The sequence below is a fragment of the Arachis hypogaea genome, chromosome 6 (genome assembly GCF_003086295.3).
Source record: "Arachis hypogaea cultivar Tifrunner chromosome 6, arahy.Tifrunner.gnm2.J5K5, whole genome shotgun sequence".
Taxonomy (NCBI): domain Eukaryota; kingdom Viridiplantae; phylum Streptophyta; class Magnoliopsida; order Fabales; family Fabaceae; genus Arachis; species Arachis hypogaea.
The window spans coordinates 54,686,687-54,696,041 of record NC_092041.1 but is presented as its reverse complement, the minus strand read 5'-3'; the positions used below and the strand labels follow the sequence as shown (position 1 = coordinate 54,696,041).

Sequence of the window (9,355 nt, the reverse complement as noted above, 5' to 3'; positions counted from 1 at the left end):
TTGAATGGGGTTGGTGCCTAACCTCTTCTTCAAATCTCAAGTCGGATCACCAGATACTCATTCCTTTTGAGCATAAAAGGGACCTCAGGGATCACTTTCTTCTTGGCCACAACTTCATAGAAGTGGTCTTGATAGACCTTTGAGATGAATCTCTCCATCTCCTATGACTCGGAGGTGGAAGCTTTTGCCTTCCCTTTCCTCTTTATAGAGGTTTCTCCGGCCTTAGGTGCCATAAATGGTTATACAAACAAAAAGTAACGCTTTTACCACACCAAACTTAAAAGGTTTGCTCGTCCTCGAGCAAAAGAAGAAAGAAGGGAGGAGAAGAAGAAGAAAATGGAGGAGATGGAGAGGTGTGAGTGGTTCGGCCAAGGGGGGAAAGAAGTGTTTATGATGTGTGAAAATGAAGGAGGGATGAGGGGTTTATATATGAGTGGAGAGAGGGGTGGGGTTCGTGTATTAGGGGTTGGGTTTGGGAGGGAAAGTTTTTGAAATTTGAATTGTGGGGTAGGTGGGGTGTTTGGGGAAGAGTGGATGGAGGTGATTGGTGAAGGGTTATTGGGGAAGAGAAATGAAGGTGATTGGTGAGGGGTATTTGGGGAAGGGTGTTATTGGAATGTGTGAACAAGAGAGAGAGTGAGTTGAGGTAGGTGGGGATCCTGCGGGGTCCACAGATCCTGAGGTGTCAAGGATTTCTCATCCCTGCACCATTTTGGCGTGTAAACGCCCTCTAAGTGGTAATCTTGGCGTTAAACGCTAGGTTGCTGCCCATTCCTGGCATTAAACGCAAGCTTTTCTTCCCTTTCTAGTGTTTAACGCCAGCTTAGTGCCCTTTTCTAGCGTTAAATGCCAGTCTGGTGCCCTTTTCTGGCGTTAAACGCCGAGAATGGTGCCAGACTGGGCCTTTAATGCCCATTCTGCTACCCTTACTGGCGTTTAAATGCCAGTAAGATCCTCTTCCAGGGTGTGCTATTTTTAATGCTGTTTTTGAATTTGCTTTGATTTTTACAGTTGTTTTTGTGACTCCACATGATCATCAACCTAAAGAAAACATAAAATAACAATGGAAAATGGAAACTTAACATAGATAAATAAAAATTGGGTTGCCTCCCAATAAGCGCTTCTTTAATGTCAATAGCTTGACAGTGAGCTCTCATGGAGCTTCACAGATATTCAGAGCATGGTTGGGGCCTCCCAACACCAAACTTAGAGTTTGAATGTGAGGGCTCTATTTGACTCTGTACTGAGAGAAGCTTTTCATGCTTCTTATCCATGTGTACAGAAGGAGATCCTTGAGCCTTAAACACAAGGTAGTCCTCATTCACTTGAAGGACCAACTCTCCTCTGTCAACATCAATCACAGCTTTTGCTGTGGCTAAGAATGGTCTGCCAACGATAATGGATTCATCCTCATCCTTCCCAGTGTCTAGGATTATGAAATCAGCATGGATGTAAAGGCCCTCAACCTTCATTAAGACATCCTCTACAAGTCCATAAGCCTGTTTCTTTGAATTATCTGCCATTTCCAGTGAGATTTTTGTAGCTTGTACCTTAAAGATCCCTAGTTTCTCCATTATAGAGAGTGGCATGAGGTTTATGCCTGATCCCAGGTCACACAGAGCGTTCTCAAAGGTCATGGTGCCTATGGTGCAAGGTATTAATAACTTTCAGGAGTCCGGTTTCTTTTGAGGTATCTTCACCTGAGGCAATGCGTTTAGTTCATTAATGAGCAATGGAGGTTCATTCTCCCAAGTCTCATTACCAAATAGCTTGGCATTCAGCTTCATGATTGCTTTAAGGTACTTAGCAACTTGCTCTTCAGTAATATCTTCATCTTCTTCAGAGAAAAAATACTCATCAGAGCTCATGAATGGTAGAAGTAGGTTCAATAGAATCTCTATGGTCTCTGTATGACCCTCAGATTCCCTTGGTTCCTCAATAGGGAACTCCTTTTTGTCCAGAGGACATCCCATGAGGTTTTTCTCACTAGGAATCACGTCCTCCTCACTCTCTCCAGGTTTGGCCATGTTGGTCATGGTTATGGCCTTGCACTCTCTCTTGGGATTTTCTTCTGTATTGCTTGGGAGAGTGCTAGGAGGAGCTTCAGTAACTCTTTTACTTAGCTGCCCCACTTGTGCCTCCAAATTTCTAATGGAGGATCTTGTTTCATTCATGAAACTTAGTGTGGTCTTAGATAGATCAGAGACTATGGTTGCTAAGCCAGAAAGGCTCTGCTCAGAATTCTCTGTCTATTGTTGAGAAGATGATGGAAAAGGTTTGCTATTGCCAAACCTGTTTCTCCCACCGTTATTGTTATTGAAGCCTTGTTGAGGCTTCTGTTGATCCTTTCATGAGAAATTTGGGTGATTCCTCCATGAAGAATTGTAGGTGTTTCTATAGAGTTCTCCCATGTAATTCACTTTTTCCATTGTAGGATTCTCAGGGTCATAAGCTTCTCCTTCAGAGGAGGCTTCTTTAGCACTGCCAGATGCAGGTTGCAATCCATCAGATTCTGAGAAATTATATTGACTTGCTGGGTCAATATTTTGTTTTGAGCCAGTATGGCATTCAGAGTATCAATCTCAAGAACTCCTTTCTTTTGAGTTGTCCCATTGTTCACAAAATTTCTTTCAGAAGTGTAAATGAACTGGTTATTTGCAACCATTTCAATGAGTTCATGGGCTTCTGCAGGCGTTTTTTTTAGATGAATAGATCCACCTGCAGAATGGTCCAATGACATCTTGGATAACTCAGACAGACCATCATAGAAGATACCTATGATGCTCCATTCTAAAATCATATCAGAAGGACACCTTCTAATCAATTGCTTGTATCTTTCCCAAGCTTCGTAGAGGGATTCACCTTCCTTTTGTTTGAAGGTTTAAACTTCTACTCTAAGCTTACTTATCTTTTGAGGTGGAAAGAATTTAGCTAAGAAGGCATTGACCATCTTTTTCCAAGAGTTCAGATTGTCTCTAGGATGTGAGTTCATCCATATACTAGCTCTGTCTTTTACAGCAAAAGGGAAAAGCATGAGTCTGTAGACCTCAAGATCAACTCCATTGATCTTAACAGTGTCACAGATTTGCAAAAATTCAGCCAAGAACTGATGAGGATCTTCCAATGGAAGTCCATGAAACTTGCAATTCTGTTGCATAAGAGAAAATAATTGAGGCTTAAGCTCAAAGTTGTTTGCTCCAATAGCAGGAATAGAGATGCTTCTTGATAAACCTCGATTTTGTGGTTTATCTTGTGCTTATTTGGGGGTTTTATCAATATTTCTCACACTTATTCACAAGAAATGCATGGTTTTGAGTTCACTTCCCAATGTTGTTCCATTGTGGAAAACATGCTTATTTTGCCTTCGAATTGCTATATTTTGATTCTCTTTATTGCCATTTGATGCCGTGACGTATTTGTTGAGTGATTTCATAATTAGTAGGGTAAGAATGGCCTAGAAGAGAGAAGGAAAGCATGCACCAGAGGAAGGAACATGAAGATTTGGATTTTGGGAACTGCAGCATCGGCACGCACATGCACATCACGCGCACGCGTGGATGAGGACAGCTGGAAGCGACGCGCAAGGATGGATGCATCCACGCAGGCCAGAGAATTTTCACTGACGCGAACGCGCAGCTGGCACGCACGCATGGATCACAAAAGCAATCGGCGCGGGCGCACGCGCAGGAAGTTGCACGTGACCTCATTAAAAAAAATCATGCCTGGTGATTTCTGAGGCTCAACAGGCCCAATTTCAGGCTGTTTCTGCATGGAAAAGACCCAAGGATGCTATGGAGAAACGGGGGATCAATCATTTTACACTAAGACACAATTTTTCTAGTTTTGAGGCTTTTTGTTCTTCTAGAGGAAGAAACCCTTGTTCTTCTCTAGATCTAGCTTTAATTTGATCTTTCCTTATTGAATCTGAATTGGGTTTTGTTAATTACTATCTTTGATTGCTTAATTTGAATTTCTTAGTATATTTCCACTTAGATCTTGTGTTAATTTATGGATTTTTTCAATTGTCACTTTATACCATTTCATGAATATTGTGAATCTTGACTTGTTGATGTTACATTGATGATTTTTATGCTTCATTGTGTTGTTTAAGCTCTTATAAGATGATAATTGTTAGTGGGTATTTGTTGATTTCAATTCAATTGCAATTTGAACATATCTTTTATTAATGCTTACCAAGTGTTTGATGAATTGTTTACCTTGACTATGGAGTAGTCCTTTTTACTCTTGGCTTAGGCTAAAGGAATTGGGTAAACTTGAGTCGTTAGGTCTAATGGATTTGATGATTTGAGAGTCCTTAGTGGTCAATTTGATATCCATTAACACTAGCCTACTACTAGGTTAATTAGTAGTGAGGTTAGGCCTTATGGGTTGATATTGACCAAACCATTTGACGTACTTCAGGTGTAGAAGTAGACTTAATGAGTTTGGCTCCTCATAATTGTCAAGATATGGTTATTAGACAAAGATAGTGACCCCAATTCCCATGCCTAACCAAGAGTTGCTTTTATTATTCATATTTGAAAATCAATTTCTCAATTATCTTGCTTAGTTGTAGTTATTGTTTAGTTAAAAGTAAAGTTAGATTGAATGTTGGTTCCTTATTTTGAAATTATTTACACCTTGCTTGTTGTTTGAATTAGTTCCTTTCACTTTAGATTGCTTAATTGCTAAGATTCTCAATTTACTTTCTTGTTAATGAATCACAACCCCGGACTTCTAATCAATGTTAAATCACATGTTTACCCATTCTTCGTGAGACGACCCGAGGTTTGAATACTTCGGTTATTTTATTGGGGTTGAACTTGTGACAACCAATTCTATTCTAAATTTGATTCGCGAGGATCGTTGTTGGGGGAGCTATACTTGCAACGCAATTTCATTTAGAAAATCTCTTCCGACACGGTTCCCGTGCGTCCATCAAATTTTTGGCACCGTTGCCGGGGAATGGTTGCAACATATGCCTTAATATTGGTTATGTGAATATGTGAATATTGTAGATAGCTTGTTTGTTTTCAATACCTAGTTATAGTTTAGCTTCTTTTATTTTTGTGCTATGACTCTCAAGTGTGATGACTCGGTCCCAACCGAATTCTAGCTTAACTAATTTTGATCCCGAGATTGAAAGAACTTTGTTACACACTCGGCAAGCTAGACGGCGGTTGGACTATACGGCTAATACTTCGGTCTCTTTTGAGGAACATACCGAAGCATTAGACGGTACCGAGAGCGACTTGGAGTCCGATACTTCCTATTCTTCTGTTGGCACTACTAATACATCTTTGCATCCTACAGGTGAACTACACATGGCGGAGCCACGCCGGATCACTTTACATGAGCAAGGAGCTCAGGATATTGTGCTTCAATCATTGTAAGCAAGATATCCCAACCTTGATCCAAACTTTGAATTGAAGAGTAGCTTGATAAATCTACTACCTAAGTATCATGGGCTGCCGAGTCAAGACCCCATCCGACATCTAAAGGATTTTCAAGTTGCTTGTTCTACTACTCGAAGGCATGGAGCCGATGTGGTGGCTAACATGGTCTTTGCTTTCCCCTTCTCCCTTGAAACTCAAGCAAAGACATGGTTTTATTTGCTACCGGATGAGATTGCTACCAATTGGGATTTCTTGAGAAGAAAGTTCTTAAATAAATTCTTTCCACCAGAGAAGACCGACTACATCCGGAAGGAGATTTCGGGTATAATGCAAAGAGATCAAGAGAGCTTGTATGAATATTGGTCTCGATTCAAGAGGCTACTAGAGTCTTGTCCACACCATGGAATGAATACTCACTTGCTCATTAGGTACTTCACCGGAGGTCTTTGTGTAGAAGATAGAAGATTGCTCACCGCTTCTAGCGGTGGTTCCCTTTCGAAAAACAAGACGGAGGGAGAAACTTGGAGTTTGATAGAGGATGTTGCTGAAGCTACGCAACATACAAGAGTGAGAAGTAATCATCTCAAGGGTGTGGTAGAATCGTCCCCCTCCGAAGCAAGCCTAACCAAAGCACTTGGGGAAATGACCACCATTCTCACCCAAATACGAAAGGATCAAAAGGAGTTCTACTCCATCTAAGCCGTCCAAGCCCCACCTCCAGTGGCCCAACTTGAAGGCCCTCCTAGAATTTGTGGTTTGTGCTCTAGCACCACACATTACACCGATCAATGCCATCAAATTCAAGAAGAGCATGCTCTTGTAGTGGCCAATGTGAATTACAACAATCATCCACCCTACCCTTCTCAAAGCCAAAACCACTACCCTCATGGTAGTAATCAACACCAAGGGTTGAGAGATAATGCACAAGGAATAATCAAATCCAAAGATGGAACAACTCCCCTTCTCATCACAACAACAATTACCAAGCCAACCAAAACCATCACAACTAAAACCAAAACAACTACACTAAGTACCAAGCACCACACTATAGACAACAATCCAACCACACCTCTCCACCTTCCACCAAACAAATTGAAGAGCTTAAAGCCGCTGTGGAGAAATGGGATGAGGGCTATAAGGCTCAATTCGAGGCTATGAATGCTCAATTGGCCAATCTTGCCAACATGATTTCAAAGATGTCCATATCCCCCTCTAACAATACCAACCAACCCTCAAGTTCTTCCAACCTTCCATCCCATCCCCAACCAAACCCAAAGGGCAGTCTCAATGCCATCACCCTATGGTCAGGAACTACATTGGAGGAGATACCTCCAAGGATCTTGGAGGACATTCATGAGGAAGAAGTAATTGTTGAAGCTCCACATGAAGAAGAGGAGGTAGGCAAGAGGCATGAGGATGAAAGAGTAAACCTCAAGGAACCCAAGAGGAAAGCTCTAGTGGATGAGTCCATCCCTATTCCATTCCCTTCCATGGTGAAGAAAGCAAAGAAGACGCCGGAATTTGATATGAACATGCTTCAAGTGTTCAAGAAGGTTGAGGTAACCATACCACTTCTTGATGCTATCCAACAAATTCCAAAGTATACAAAATTCTTGAAAGACTTATGTACACACAAGGATAGGATAGGGGAATTGGAGACATTATCCTTGGGAAGTTCAATTTCTTCCTTGATGGAACCTATACCAAAGAAATATGGTGACCCTGGGCCTTGTTTGGTGTCTTGCTGTATTGGTGGACATACTTTTCATGATTGTATGTGTGATCTTGGAGCTTGTGTAAGCATCTTGCCGCTTTCTACCTTTGTGCGGTTGAATTTGGCTCCATTAAAGAGGTCGGCAGTGAGGTTTGTCTTGGCCCATAAAAGTGTGATCACGGTAACAGGAATAGCCAAAGATGTACTTGTGGGAATCAAGGATTTGATCTTTTCGATTGACTTTTACATCCTTGAAATGCCTCTAACAGAAAATAGAAGCTCATCCTCCATTCTACTTGGTAGGCCTTTCCTTAAAACCTCTAAATTCAAGTTAGATGCCTTCACCAGTACATATTCCTTTGAGGTTGGGGATAAGACTATCAAGTTCAATTTAGAAGAAGCCATGAAACATCCTCCCGAAAAGCATTTCGTTCTCCGAGTGATGTAATTGATGAAGTGGTAGCGGAAGTGCAAGAAGAAGACCATAACAAGTTGTGCTACCATGCTATTGAAGATATGGATGATGAAGAGGGTGAACATGAGGAAGTTGTTGAGAATGAAGTCCATGAGCTTGACGAAAAAGAACCTTAGCTTGAGGCAAAGAGTGAATTGAAGCCTCTCCCATCTCATTTGAAGTATGCTTTCTTAGAGGACAACCAAAAGTTTCCGGTCATCATCGCTAGTGAGCTCTCTAGTGAGGAAGAAGAGAAGCTCCTAGATGTTCTCAGAAAGTACAAGAAATCGATTGGGTGTATTGATCAAAGAAATCATGAAAGGATGAAGTCTAAACTGAGTTATATGGCTCCTTTCTCAAGTTCACCACACAATTCATATAGATTCAACCCTTCTCTCAAATGTGATTGAATCTTTGAACAAAAAGAGTCTCCTCTTGGATGAACCACTTGAATTGAGAAGGAAAAGAATAGTTGTCAACTCATTTAAAATAAACAGAGCTCCTCCCCCTAGTGAAAATGGGGTTTAGTGAATCATAGCTATCAATAAGTATAAAAGTAAGCATTTAAAAATTGAATAGTGAAGAAATAAAGAATGAAGTTCTTAAAACTGAAATTCCAAATTGCTTCCAAGAAGTCACTAAAAATGATGTAAGTGTAAAAGTATCTAAAGGTGTCTAAAAGTCTTTAAAAGTAAAAAGTGCAAAAAGTCTCCGAGAAAAGTTTTTTTCAAGTACAAAACTCTACTCTATTTATACTACTCCTAAAACTCATTTGGAGATCTTCAATTGGGTTAGCAATGTGGGCTTTTCCCTTGTTGAATTCTTGGTCCAATGGAGGAAGTATTCCCCTTTGAGGAGAGCAAAGAGAGCAGAGCAAGTTTTCATCAATTCTGGCCCAATGGGAGTTACTGGAAAACACGCCAGTTCACAGCACGTTGGCAACATGCTATTGAATTTCCTGGGCTAGGAGCTTGGTGCTTGTGCGTTGTTGCCCAAGTTGCCCAAGTTTCCCAAGTTGTTGCCCAAGTTGTTGTCCAAGTTGTTCCCAACCATTCGGCCCATTCTTCCTTCTTAGCTTCTCTTTTCATGCCTAATGTTGCCTGAACTTTGAGCTTCATTCCTTTGCTTCAATATGGACTATTATATATCCTTGGAAAGCTTAGGATATCTTCTTTCTAATGCACTTGAGATCATCTCAATTGGATCTCTGTAGCTCAACTTATGCTCCATTTAAGAGAGTAGGTTAAGCTGCCAAATTCTTTTGCCGGTGTTGTTGCTGAAGTTATTGCCAAACACGCCAGCAACAATGCCAGACTCCCCTAGCCTAGTTTTTGCATGGGCGTTGTTGTTGGAGTTGCCAAGGAACACGCCAGTTCATCATTTCCTTGGCAACGTGTTCAAGCCCTTCTTTTTGGTTCATTCATTCCTCCTTAACTTTCAACTTCATTTCCTTGTTTTTGGGCTTAAAGATGGCTCTGATTTGAGCTTCCATTTCATGCTACATTATGAACTATTATATATTTTTGGAAAGCTCTTGATGTCAGCTTTCCAACACAACTACGAGCATGTAAATTGGATCTATGTGGTTCAAGTTATGCATCCTTGAATAAGGTATGGTCAGGCTGCCAACTTTGCTGGAGTTGTTGGTGAAGTTGTTGCCAAACACTCCAGCTCCAACGCCAAAGAACTCCCCTAGCCTTGCATTATTGGGCGTTGTTGCAAGAGTTATTGTCAAACACTCAGCCAACAACGTGCTCGAGCCTCTTCAGGGGTACCTTCCTGGCGTTGCCA

General features: G+C 41.2%; 1 non-coding gene across 1 annotated transcript; it reads left to right on the top strand.

Moving 5' to 3' along the window:
* The first annotated feature begins 2,794 nt into the window (after positions 1-2,794).
* LOC112700229 (small nucleolar RNA R71) lies at positions 2,795-2,902 on the top strand. Its single transcript, XR_003153142.1, has one exon. It is a non-coding gene; the product is annotated as a small nucleolar RNA R71 (small nucleolar RNA).
* Positions 2,903-9,355: the final 6,453 nt, after the last annotated feature.